This window comes from Rhea americana, unplaced genomic scaffold (genome assembly GCF_003343005.1).
Source record: "Rhea americana isolate MKP2758 unplaced genomic scaffold, rheAme1 scaffold_93, whole genome shotgun sequence".
Classification (NCBI taxonomy): Eukaryota; Metazoa; Chordata; class Aves; order Rheiformes; family Rheidae; genus Rhea; species Rhea americana.
Genome location: NW_028187122.1, coordinates 3194454 through 3208953, shown reverse-complemented (window position 1 = coordinate 3208953; position 14500 = coordinate 3194454). Strand labels below are relative to the sequence as shown.

Genomic DNA, 14500 nt, shown 5'->3' with positions numbered 1-14500 from the left:
AAGTGCCACCTTAGCATTACTTTTACTAAGCTGAATAGACAGTGTGCCTTCAGTATTTCACGATAAAGCATTTCTCCCAAGCCATCATTTTTTTAGCTTTTCTATAAACTCTTTTCAATTTTTCAGCACCCTCCTTGAAGCACAGTTGCCTGAACCAAGTTCAGTATTTGAGTAGTGATCACATCGTTAAMAACTACAGACACAATATAACTTGACAACTGCTTGATCTTCCCCTTGCCCAGTCATCCAAGACTACCTTCATCCTTTCATCTCTCTTTGACACACGCAGCTGTGTCAAAGCTAGTATCACCCTCAAAACTCTCTTAGATGTCCATGCTTTGTGCAGACAGAATAAAGCACTCTGTAAATAGTTTCAACAAAAAGAAACAAATAATTTCTACATAGTGATTTCTCCTTTACTACTACATTCATCTACTTCATTATCTTAGATGTTCAAAAGGTCTGGAACATGCCTATGGAAGTRTATGAGACTTTTATTTGAACTCATCTACCATTAGGGTGCTTAATTTTATTTACACGGGAATACAATGATAGATTTTAAAATTATCYCCAAGTTCTCTCTGCTGTCTCCCCCATGAACACCTAACACTGCATATCTATCCCTACAGTTTCATGCAAGGGAAAAGTTGGCAGGACATAAATGTCTACCCCTTATATGCATTATTTTGCTTCCATTTCCTTTATTTTTTCTGTTTTAAACTCACAGTTCAGCYGTACTCTTGTCTAACATTTGAATAAAATGTCTATTGTAGAGAAATCACCACTACATTGTCTTAAGAATATTGCCAGATTATATCTCCTCTTCATTTCTGCTGATGGTCCTGGTCCCTACTCAAAGCTTTGTGTCATCTTGTTAAAACTACTTTTRTAATGAATCTCTCCCCTCTCTGCTCCCTGTTTTTACTTATGGCTGCCCTGCACATAGAACTAACAGACTTCTAGCTGCAGCATTTTATACTAGCTGAAGTCAGTACTTAGCAACAGTGAGATCATAACTTGAATTTCAGTTCAGTGGGCACTAAATGGGAGTTTTATAGAACAGCACTAGTACACATGCACAGAAAACATACATGGCAACCCTCCAGTCTTCTGTGTTGCACTTACAAAGAGAAAGCTTTTGAATCCAAAATACTAAGTCCATCTCAGTAAGACTAAAAATAATAAGCTATTTCCCTAGAACGAGGCAACTTATTCTAGCCCATCAACTTGTATTACAAGTATACCTGGTTTTAGCCTGATGAACTTTCACACAGTCAAATTCTGGAAACAATTATGAGTCAGAAAAATGCAAATTTAATGCTACAGATGTGAAAAAAGAGCAATTYGAGTTTTCTAAATTTGTGTTTTAAGCACAATCTGATTTCAAAGGAACAGTCTCTTTTCTTGCTTCCTACAGATTCACAGGCGTAAATTCACAATTTCCATGGTAAGTATTCAAATTGTGGATCCTTAAATTAGCAGGAATACTTGCCAGTGCCTTCAGTAGAAATACAGATTCAGACATGGACCAAGGTATTCTTCAGGTGAATACTGACAAAGCATTATCAAAACGAGTGGAGAATTTCAGCATCTTCAGTCTTAAGTAAATGAACGGTCTTTTGACTTCAAATTGTAGAGACAGAGACGGAACATCCATTTCTTGTTAAATATTATTTAAAAACTAATATTGAATAGATCATAATATATTTTAATATATTATAATTTTTGAATGTCTGAATCTCGAGAGTATTTACATACAGTTTTTCTTTTGATATCTTGTGGGGGGTGGGGGGAAAAGACACTCAAAATATTTCAGAAGCAATATCAGAGGCAAGAAATCTAGTACTACAAAGTTGCCTGTCTCTGTGGCCAGTGTTCACCATACATGAGACACTGTAAGTTTTAGGTAACAGTATGAAAAAAGGTTAGTAGATACCACATATAACGTAATAAAACCCAATTGAACATAGTTTTTCTAGTAAGAAGTACTCTTTGCTTAGCCAGCATAGACTCAGTGAAACTCTCTTCCATGCTTTACTCTAAGTGAAGTTTGTCTTCCAGGGCAGAKAGAGACCTGAATTTCAAGAAAAATATCTAGGATATCATACCAGACCTTGTACTCTAGCTTCTGTTCCACAATCGTTTCCCAATTTCTTTGTAGTGTATGTGACTTTCTTCTGATTTTAAGTTTATCTTCTGTTTGGAGCTTTGATCAGTTCCTCGTCCTTGTGAGATAAGCAGGAACATGTAAAGAAAAAAAAAGACACAATGAAAATATGAAATCCTTAATATGAAACTTTGATAACTCAGACACAGAGGTGTTCCAGAGAAAAGCATAAGAATAAGACTTAAAGGCAAAATAGTTCAAGTATGTTTACATAGAGAGCAATTCCAGCCCCCAAACTGAAAATATTTAGCATGATATATATATACTTGCTCACAGGACAACAACTTGGAGAAAGGCTATCTCAGTCATTAAGCCCAGCAGTCACTTGTACAGGTAATTAAATAGCACTCATTACAATGCAGTTCACTACTGCTGAGACCTTCTAACAGTGAAGGCACTTCTAACTGGTATACCCACACAGATCTCGTCTACTGCCTTTCATCCAGAGAAGGGAAACAGCCTAAACATCTCCTCTTGCATATGCACATTGTCCAAAGAAGTACTAGCGCTAAAGCGACTGTTCTGTAGTAGAGTTTTATATCCATATTGGCAGCACCCAGAACCTCTAAATTTTGAAATTTCTGCTCTATATTCTACTTCTGGGTATAGTAGACTGATTAATTTTGGTACATGGTGGCAAAAGAGTAGCCATGCAGTCAGCAGCTGGACTCCCACACACTGTTCCGCTATATAGGTTATATGGAATCACCTCACTCCTGTATCTGGTGCAGGTCCAGTGGCTGATGCACGCAGAGCTGGTGAATTCCAAGTGAGCACAGTCATATAAAGTGGTAAAAGGCACAATGATGGAGCATCAGCTTTTTTAATCACTACTTAAAACCTGTACAGACCYCAAGATAAACAGGAATGTTGAATTTAAAAGAAAAGTTGCTATAATTTAGCAGCTCAATTAACATGCTGGAAACACTCCATGTAACGCTCCCGTCAAGTATTTGACTAAATAGTCACAACCACTAATGCCAACATTTTACATTCTTAGAGTCATCTGATCTGCTTTGACTCTATTCTACAAAGATCTCCTGCACCACAGGTTCCTGAGACATCTATCAGTACAGGATTTTCTGCAATGCTTATACTTTTCTTACTTGTAAGAAAGCATAGCGATCAACATTTAGCAGCCTGTTCTCACTTTTTAAGAAATGATGGTCTTATATCTTTGTGGACAAGGTAAGTCCCACCCACTCCAATAAGCAGTATCAATAATATCCTGCTTATTGAGGTATAAAAGAATAAATGCTTCTGCATTGTCTACTTCTAGATATTGTGGACTTTTCCCTATTTTTCTACAGTTACACTTGTCTTTCCTACACTCTGTCTCCCTGGCTCTTCCACAGACAGCATGCTCAAAGCTCATCCATCAGATCACTGTAATAGCTTCCTGAATAATATCTTGTTTGTGTTAAGAAAGTTTGCTTTAATTAATTTTGTTTGTTTTAATGATAAGAAGGGTTCAGAGCTTGGTCTACAAGCAGTGAGAAACGTCTGTGTTGCGAGCTGACTAGAAACCATATTCTGGTGTTACCATGGCACTGAGCCACAGCTAATATGCTGTATCTTGAAGTTGTGCTAACTATAGGTAAATGTCTTCTGGGTTTCTTTGAACAGAGGCAGAGGGAGCTTACAGCTACTTAAAATCAGGCAGATACGCCCTAACATATATTTAGTTTAAGAAGTGAAATAGCACCTTTGTATATCCAATCAGCAAAACTAACTACTGCATGAAAAAAATATACCTTTATTACCAATATCTCTTTTGAACTCAATTTGTATATTATAGTCCCTTGCCTGCATATGCAATCTATGCAACGCTACGAAACAAAACTCAGCATAACCGCGTATCTAAACGAGGCCTTTGGAGACTAGTATATTTCAGTAAAAATTACAGACTACAAAAGAGTTGGGTAAAAAAAAAAATGGTCCTTTGCATACATGAATTGTAACACTRATTTTAATGCTACAGCCATATTTTCCATTGAACCATCTGATGCAGAAGCAAGGAAGTTATGCTTTTTAAAAATCTTTATTCCTCAGCGTTTAGCATCACACACACACGCACACGCATACATACATACATACAACCATTCCATTTCAATATTTCAATGCTCCTCAAATAGAATCTTCTTCACGCTCTGTTCCATAAGGCAACACTGCTACCATAGTTTAGATATGAAAACAAAAGATAGAGAAATTTATAGGCTGAAACTGTGAAAAGTGACACATGATGCGAGTCTTAAGGCACAGCTTTTCAGGACATTCAGGATGGTAACAGCAAAGCTCAGTCTCACATGATTTCATCTGCATTTGTGAGTCTTAAACATCAGCAAACTTGGCTACAGGTGCCTCACAAGTGAACAAGTGAATGGGCCTGGCTAACACGATCTGTCCCACATCAAATAGTCCTTTAGCATCCAAGAAGGGCAGAACTTAGTCCTCCAAGGTGGCATTCGACTTCCTTAAGCACAAGACCATTCTTTCTCTTCCTGTAATCCTCTGCTTTGGTCACTGAGCACATGCTACAACAAATGAGAGACACACACTACAGGCAAACCCTACAGATGAATCCCTGATTCACTCTCCACTTTCCAACTGTGCAGCGAATAAGACAATGCTGAGGAGTAAGCCTTTTAAGAACATAAAATTTAAGAGTATTATAATGGATAAGTTATGGTCACCCTAATAGCCTAAAATGTGAAGTGTCCTAACGTTTTAGCACTTTAGCCTTAAAATAGCTAATTCTGATTTTTATACCTAACACTCTCCCATCGTCAAAATACRGAAATTCTACTGTAGAGTCAATATGACTCCAATGCAATGTGGGCTGGCAGATGCTTGACTTCTGCACCCACCAAGCAATACACCAAACGTGAACGACTAGACAGAATCAGCAGCAAAACAGTAAGTGCTGAACGGAAGGGAGATTCTTTGACCCTTGTCCTCTCTGCTGTTTGCCGATAGCAAAGGTAAAAAGATTCTTAAGTATGCTCTCTACTGGTTTGGAATCTCTGCTCCTACCCTTCCATGAGCAGAGGACCTATCCAGATCGCTCAGCGCCATCTCCACATTTCCCGGGGCCTAGAACCTGCCAGTCATTTTCTAACTCCTTCGAGTCCCTTACACTTGCAGGTGGAAGCCACTCACATTTTTCACTCCACTGCAGAACAGTTACCTTTTCTTTCTCAGCCACGTTGTCTGCGCCTCAACAGTCAAAGCAGAGGTAAGCGCCTCCTTTTTAATATTTGTATCAAAGTGCACCTTTGGATTCAAGGACGAACAATCACACGGCAAGTTCTACTCAACTACTTGGCTGCAGGTGCTGTCTTTGGAGAATGTCCCCGCGAAACTTTCACCAGCCTCTTTTGAGAACATACATAAATAGAGATTTTTTTCAGAGGCTTATACTTTAGTCAAACATGGTTCTTTTCACAAGGACAGAAAAAAAATACATTCACAATACAAGGGCAGGGGTTAAGCCAAATTTGAAGTCCTGGCTGAACAAAAAGGTTACAAAAATTTGTTTAACAGGGCAAAACAACAACTTTTTCCCTAATCTTGTTCATGGAAACATTTAAAAACTGGCAAATTTACAAGCAATGAAGGCAATGTCTTATATGGGGAAATGCCATAAAGTCTTAATTATGGTAAGTACAATTAATACTAGTAGTTAGATTTCCTTTATCTATGGGTATATTCAAAACTGGCATAAAGTCACACAGATCAACTGAAGTTTAATCTACATGAATTTTTATCAGCTAAGGCTAAAGCTCTAAATGGTTTATATTTTTAGGGATTCTACCTTGGATTCACGAGGCCAAAGACACTTGCTTTTAAAACATACAATAAAAATAACATGGCTATCAGATATGATCATTGCAGAAAATACAGGAAATTACAGTCAGCATATTACTTTTTCAATACTTTCACATATTACCCTCCAAAGATGGAACTGTAAATCCCAAAGTCCAATATTTGGCTTATCCTTGCATCCGTTCTTCATATAACAGAGCTGCTTGAGAAACCTGGTATAGGACAGCTAAACAGGGGGTGGAGAGGATCTCCGCTGCCATGAAAGAGGTGAGACGCACAGTCTGCACCCAGTGGCCACAGAGCGCCTAACCTCCCCCAGCAGCTCATGCCCATGGGACCCAAAACTGCTTCTAGTGCAGTAGTTCAGTTTCCTTTCCAAGAAAGGAAACCCAGAGGATACCTTAACATAATATTACAGAAAGGTTTTCTTAAAGTACGTTTCTATATTTATGCAGTTCTTTTGTCCATGTTGATGCAATTACACACATATTAGCAGAACCTCTAGGTACCAGAATGAATTTAGTGGGAGAAAGTTTTTATCATAAAATTCCACCCCTCACTTCTCAGTCCAGATCAATCAAATCAAACTTGGGAACTCAGACTCATAAATTTACTAAATACCAAAAATTACAGATTCAGTGGAGATACAGCCTCTATAGGATGTTGATACTTTCCATGTATTTTACCCCCAGCTAAAGCCTTCAGYGTTCTGGTGGCAATTCTCTCTTCTCTGTCTGCCCTTGATAGAGAACTACCTCTTTGCTTCTCCCTCTGCTAATAYCCCCTTTGTGATAACCACACTTCCCCTTCAAATTGTCTATCTATTGCCATAAGTATAATAAACTAAAAACAACTTTTCCCAACCTGTCCTAAATCTGCAGTTTCCTGAACAGCTGAACTGATCTAATAGCCCAGTTGTTCCAAGGAAAGTCCCACTCTGGAGCTTGCTCATCCTCCTGTAAGCTGATTTAACACAGTATCCAAGCASAAAACTTGTTTTATTAGTTTCTTGCTGAGTTGGTAAGTTAAAATTAATTTATGATGGAATATGATGAGTGCCAGGGCTCAGAAAAAGAGGTAGGAGCAGCATCTCTCTCTTTCAATACCAGTTACTGCAGATGTCTTATGAAACTGCACCTTACTTCATGGTTTGCTGCTGTTGTCTCAGACTTCTACATCAAATAGTTTGTGCATTTTTCCCCATTGTATTAGTTGGTCTAGTAAGAGCTATTACACCTTCCTTTGAGAAGCTGGATGTTACAGAAAAGCTCCACCATTACAAGTTTGTTGTTACAGAAAAGCTCCACCATTACAAGTTTGTTGCTGGTTTCATCCAGCTTCACTCAGGAAGAAACTTGGAAAAATTTCCCACTGGAAAAGTTCCTCTGCAGTTAATGGAAATTTTGAATCACAGGCTAATCCCAAATAAACATTATGGCCCAAATTTTCGGCAGTGGACATACGAAAGTTTATACCTCAACAGGAGATTTTAAACACTTGCCCATGTGAGGCACCAACTGTCACTGAGTACGTTATTTCAAACAAATTTGTTTGCATTCTGTGATTGCTGTGAACACAAAACAGTCGCAAATTTTGTTATGTATGTGTATGGGATGAAGGCTTGAAAATTTACTTTATCTACTCCACACTAAAAGAGTTAAGATGGAAAGATGAAAAATATTGGTTTGATTAAGCAGCTCTCCAAAATCACTTTGTAAGCAGGGAAATTCTACAGCCAGAATCAACCAAGAGTACTTAGTCAAAATATCATTTATATCACATAAAGCATCCTTTGTCTCTGCAGCTACCACTGATGCTTCTTCGAAATAGTAAATAACAATTTCATAAAGCCATGAAAGAAAGAAACATCTTTAACTTCTTTCAATCCACACACTGGCTATTTAAGAGCCTGAAAAAGGAACTGTGCTTTTATTATGAAATTAATCAAGAGCCTGATTTCTCACATATTCCATTCTTCTTACTGAGGCAGGAGATAAATATAATCGCGTTTGCTTTAACTAGTGGTGATTCTTCTGTAACAGTGACTCAAGACTTATCTCTGCTACTTTTATGGTGGCAGAGAGAATTTATCTGTCAGATCTGATCAGTACCTAACTTGCACTGAAATCTATCTTCAGAATATTTAATTCTGTATTCTATTACTCCTTAATATGCTTTGTTAGTACACAAATGTTTTAATAGATGTAACTGCAAAAAGTCATCTGAAAAATTAGATCTAAGATTTGAAATTTACATGATCAGGTATTTTATACCCCAGAGTAAAGCAATAATTTCTCTTTGAGAGGCTTTGAACACACACTGTAATCATCTAATAAAGAGACTTTCAAATCCAAATTAAAGTAATAAGGGGATAATATTTACCAGTGTAGATTAAAAGAAGAACCAGAACCAGGAAACAAAGTGAGAAGCCTTCTGCTACTGAAAGGAACTCCACTGTCTTTTATTTCTTCTATATTAACACTTCAGATTCAGGAAATTAGTATCTTGCTATATGTCATGTCATCAGTATTACATTGTATGTAACATATATATTACATTGTATTATATGTCAAATAATTTTAATCTTCAGGTGCTTCCTTTAGGTATCATAAAATCTCAAATTATGAAAAAAGCAATAATTAGGAGAAAGCCAAGACTGTAAACTGAGACTGTTCCATAAAAGGATCTTTTCCATGGGATAGGTTGCTCAGTCAAAGCTACAAAATAGCTGGGGCAGATTATACATTACAGCCTATATTCTTGTCTTAGAATAGGRTAATTTTAATTTCTTATCTACATGAATCATCTCAATTTAAAAAATGACAAAASAAAAATGAAATTTCCATAGTCAGAAAAAAACAATAAAATTAATGTAAGCATGTTATCATATATCCATAATATAAGTATATATTAAAGTACTTTGGCCTCTTACATGATGGCAGAAAATCTTTTAAAAAATGTAAATGTTMACACACATTAAAGTGCTTCATTTCAAAGTTTTAAAGAGAAATCTCTGATAGTCTACTCCCATAAAATATTCTGCCAGTTGCAACTACTGGAAAATATATGCGACTTCCTTWTAAAAACTCATAAAGTCATCTATATGATCACCCAACTACTAGTTCACAACAGTTGCAAACTAAATTGGATAGTTTTTTGTTTACTTTGGTACTATGGAATTCATTAGTACTGACTGAAACTGCTACAGAATAGCTATACCAGTCCGAAAGAAACTGATCCATGAACATTAATATTTGTAAAGTTCACTGTGTGGAGAAAGAAGTAAGAAGGCACCAAGTAACACTATGATGTAAATCTGTATATTTCCTATACTCTGATACAGTGCCAACGTGAAATCACCCTTGTAATTACAAAATGAAGATAAATTGCCTTCTTGTCATCAAGTTATAACCACAGCACTTGGTTCCTCATGGAAGAAGTCAACTGTAACAACTGCATTTGTCTATAATCAGTGTTAGCAGTCTTTAACTCCGCATCTTTGCAAAGGGAAACAGGACACTCTAGGTACAAAAAGAATTGTATAACACCAAGTGCACTACTGAACAAGTTTCTATTCGGGGCACCAACATGGTATTTTGTCTACTCAGGAAAATCTCAAATCTTCTTTTTTTAAGAAGCACTAGAAGAAACTATGAAAATATTGTGTAAACACACTACAACCAATCTGTCCCTTACAGAAGTTCATCACTACAAATGTTTCCTGTCACATTTGAGAATTCCTGTAAGATTCTTCCTGATGAACTATGYTGAAACAAAACTGAAGTCTTATTTCTCTTACAGTTTAATTTTCTTCTTGATGACATTCATGCTCTCCCTCACCAGAGCTTTATGAGTCACCAAAARGAAAGTTCAGCTTTGTTATTTCCTTTCATTCCTGTTGTTGTCTATTTAGATTTATATTTTACTTATAGTGTTGGTCTTTGGACGAACATTCTATTAGAACATCAAAGAAGTTGCTTTGTTTTTTTGTTAGCACTAGGAAAGAAACATGGTAAAAAAATTCAAGCAACAACACTTAAACTGGAAGCTAGTATTTCCTATTTTAATTGAGACTTGAAGTGAAATCAGCCAGGATACTGAAGTGCTACAAATGCTACAAGAACATAGAATGAATGACAAAGTGTTCCCCAAGAGTTCATAATACAAAAAATAAGCTGTAACAGGTGAACTAAACAAACGTGCAGCGTAGAGTTGGGAAGATGGGAGTAATAAACCAGAAGCAAGCAATTCTATGCTGATTACAAACCATGACCCTCCCCTTACTGGTATCAGATTCTGCTCGTTGATTGCTGTCTGCTATCCATAAGYGCAGAGCCATAGATTTTCCTTAGGAAGCAGATAATTGCCAGAAAATTGCCAGAAATAATATACCTTTGTCAGAAAATAAAGCTGCCATCAATTACCTGCATAGTGTAAATCATAACTTTGAATGAGAGAAAAAAAAACAGCTTCACCTTTTAGGTCTCAGTACTACTTCTTGGAGGCTCTACATCAGTGATTTAGTGTGTAGAAAGGGTTTTTTCAATAAGAATTTGCACTGAGCTGAAATAGTGCGAACTCTAAGTAGTTTCCCTCTTGTGGAAAAGCCAGAATCACAGCCGTGCACAAGGTGCCAGTGAGGACACCCCTTTTGCAGCGTGGACACAGGGTTCTTCAGCAGGCAGCGCTAAATGCCCACATGGTACCCTCCTAAGGCAGCAGATATCGCAAACTTAACTGCTGGACAAGTCTCAGTGTGGCCAAGCAGTTCCTGAACCATAACAGGCAGCAACATATTGAAGCTCRGTGCTCCCTCTTTGTGCTGCATCAGTCAGTAATACACAACGGAAAATCCTTCCAGTAACTTTTACTAATGAGAATGAAAATCTCGCCTCCTTTTCCTAACTAAGCCTACTATGAAAATGRGATTATTATTAAACTTATGGGAAACTAGCCGGCTACCTTGTTGATTTCAGTCAAACCTAAACACACATACAAAACAATGACAAAGGAAGAAAATTAGGGGATATATGTAACAGGAAATACAGGGCCAACACAGCAGCCAATCAACAGTTTGTCTAGACGTTAGGAGATCTGTTGAAACATGGATGGATTCAGCTATTAATAATGGGATAAATGGTTTCAGCTTTAGGTAAGCGGTCAAATTTATTTATGTTTCACATGAAAAAGCTGATAGTGACAGCTGTTGAGATCACAGTGGTCAGGTAACACTACACATCTTTCATTCCAGAAGTGTCCCACATTTGGCAGAGCAGGCGATTTTTATTTTATAAACAACAATTAAGAAAGAGATGGTAACACTGATGTTTCCCACACATGCATACAGCTACATGCAGTTTTGTGTAGCATGGTAAAGTTTGCTGCGCATGCTATACCTGCTCTCCTGATTAAGAGCTCCAGCCTCAAAGTCTGTCAAGCTCATMCTTTTCATGATATTACACGTACCAGAAAAATGTAAAGAGAAAAACACAATAATCAGGGAAATAAGTTTCAGCGTAGGAAATGCATAAAGACACTATCCATCTATATTCAAGAACCGATTAGATACAACTCTAATTGGAACAAGGGAACCAAGAGACCTACAGGATACATTGTGATACATCTTGCTATACTGTGTGACCAGTAACAGAAATTAAAATTCTTCCCAGACAACTGCAACAAATGATTTTAACTGAGAATTTGGGGAACAAACAACCCCCAGGCTACCATGTGTTTAATGAAAAGTTTTCAATATAGAAGTTGAAGAAAGGATTCTCTTTTTCAGCATAAGCTGAAAAGCTCTTTCTATAGCAATAGTTGAGAACTTTGCTTGCGACTGCTGCACCTGTCTAGGAAGGGTCTTTAAAGAAGAAACTGTAAAAAGGAAAGCATCTGATCTTTTTCTATTAGAAGTTTAACCATTCATCCCCAGTTGAGATAGCTGGAAGAAGGGCATGTGAAGCTACTGTTGGCATCAGTCTTTCACAGCACAGAATCTGCAAAACAGGTAAAAACTTCTACTGTTTTCTGTGCAAAGTACTATTCATTTAATATAAATAACATTAATGTCATCACATTCTTCTTTTTAATAACAAGTTTAGATTTATATATACATACAGAATTAAATACATTGTACTCATTATACATATAAAATATATGTATTCATTAATTTATCATGCTGAAAACAAGGCTGATGTATCCCACATAACAAAAGACAAGATTCTAGGTTTACCTGCATTGCTCCTCCCAAAGTTCTACTGTGCTTCTTAATCTGTTTATCAGTCCTAAAAATTAGGGTTGCTGCACAGAGGCAACCCTAAATCAATTCCTTTTATCTTTCTTTATTTTGCACATTCTGCAGGCTTAAAAGTGAAACCTAGAATTTTTCAGTTCTACTTTGAAGACCACAGTGTATACAGAGCAGGGGGCAGAAAGGCTGGAGCAGAATGATGAGTCCACTTAAACTCTTGCTTACTCTACTGCTTTCAGTTGAGGTCTATTTCTGGGCACACGGAAACACACAATGTGTAGGACATTCTATCTTCTTTGTAAAAAAACTAATTTAAAAAAATGATAAACGTGATTTGAATATTAATTTAAATGCACAAATAAAATAATATTTCCTCTTTGTTAACTTGACCACCCAACATACCTAATTTAAGAGAAACCCTATTATATTATATGTCTTCACAGTTGCATAGTTTTAACATGGTTAACTTCAGAATCTTCTGATTCTGAGGTGTTAAAAGCTTCAAAACAACCACTGAAGTAATATTGTTCTCTTGCACTTAGCTGCTCCAGTTCTGTAATTAATGCTAAAAAAATGTTTTGAAGTGCCAGTGCACTCAGTTTTAAACAAACAGAAACAATAACATACCCTCTCTCCCCAACAGTAGCAAACACCAACAGCAATCTTGTACATGACTGATTCATTCCTGTTTGAGGAATGGCTGCAGATATAACACACAGGCTCCTAGGTAAAGGATACCTGATGCCAAAGGGGACAGAATGGTTTACCAATAAGATGCATAGAGATCTTGACATACTGATATATTGTAAAATCAAATGTTTATATCTGTAAAGTACTACCTTCTTGTTGTAAACAGTGATTTAATTTCTGGAAAGTTGCAGGCATGCCATGAAAAAAAGAGGAATTARTAATGTAAAATTCATAGCACTGCCTCTGCAGGGCAGACAGACATGTCAACAAAAAGGGGAAGATTCCACTTTGAAATCAAGCGGGAGTTGAAAAAGTTGAAAATTTACATATAGGACCCAACTCCAATCCCATTTAAAACAGCAACTGCCAAGGGGATCAGGAACAGACCTCTATCTAGGTACAACTATAATGCTTTTAACAAACGAACTACCTTGTTTTCCAAATATGTATTTATATATTTTTACTTCATTCTAAAGAAGAGTAAATATTTTTGCTTAACAAAAAAATCCCAGATTAAGAGGACCTGGGATCTGTCTCTGGCTTTAGGGTACAGTCATAGGGAGATACCACTTCAGCTTTCTGGTTAAATTTGACTTTGAATTAATACAGCCTAAATAACATGCTTGCTTAAATCTCATCATTAATACCCTCTTAAGAATTTGGCTAAAATAAAGGGCAGCAAATTCATAAAGAAAAAGGCTGCCATTTAACCACTGTGCTACAAAAACAACAGCTGAGTGTTACAAAACTTTCACAGCTCATGAACTAGCCCCAGGAAACCTGGTGGGTTTCTGAGCGTAGTCCATGCTTCTTGAATCCCACTGCGTTTCAGAAACTGACACTAATCTTTCCATATCAACGGTAACCAGTATACTCCCTGTCTCCCTCTCCGGGGTGTGTGTGTGTGTGTCTGTGTACGTACATGTGCATGTGTGATGATGATTCACTAGCTTTTATTCCATGGAAGTGATGATTCATTCAATCCTCTCCAGCTCATGTTAACATGCTAAACATGCACCTAAACGAAGCAAAAATCAACTTCTAAAACTTTTTTTTTAATGCCTAAATGCTTATTTTTATTTTGTAAAGCAGAAGCGAGAGAAAGAAGAAATCGAACACGCACAGAGGCAACTGAACAGGTTGCGTTTCTGCTTCCAGGCGACGCTTGGGAAACCCACGTGCGGGAAGAGCCCCGGGGGGAGCCCCGGGCCCTGCCCCGGGCCGGGCCGGGCCGGGCCGGGCCGCCCCCCTCCGCGGCACCTGGCGAGGGAAGCGCAGGGCGCACCCGCCCCCTCCGCAACCCTGAGCACTTGTCTCTCCTCCTCCGGTGACATCTTATATAATAAGCCAAGCTGATCACCACGGAAGCGAGCCAAGCTGCCACGGAGCGTCACCCGGGGATCAGCACCGCGCGAGCGGACGCTYTGGGCCGGAACCTGCTCGGCACCAACCAGCCGCCCCGGCGCCTTGCTAGAAAAATCCTGGGTGGAAACGGCTCGCGGCGCGGGCGGACGCGACGCTCGCTGCCCGGCGGCGCTGCCGCCGCCGCTCGCCGGCCCCTCGGGCAG

At 38.0% G+C, this 14500-nt stretch overlaps 1 protein-coding gene across 3 annotated transcripts in view; it reads right to left on the bottom strand.

The window, feature by feature from the left end:
* The window catches only part of PCGF5 (polycomb group ring finger 5), a 76905-nt gene extending 62814 nt beyond the window's left edge, over positions 1–14091 (bottom strand). Inside the window, exons 1-3 of one of the 3 annotated variants that reach the window (XM_085324820.1) lie at positions 14056–14091; positions 13855–13950; positions 2114–2225 (exon numbers count right to left, since the gene is read on the bottom strand). The gene's annotated coding sequence lies outside the window, so the exon portion shown is untranslated. The remainder of the gene's footprint in view (positions 1–2113; positions 2226–13854; positions 13951–14055) is intronic. The other 2 variants (XM_085324819.1, XM_085324821.1) reach the window with 2 other exon arrangements.
* Between the last annotated feature and the right edge of the window lie 409 nt (positions 14092–14500).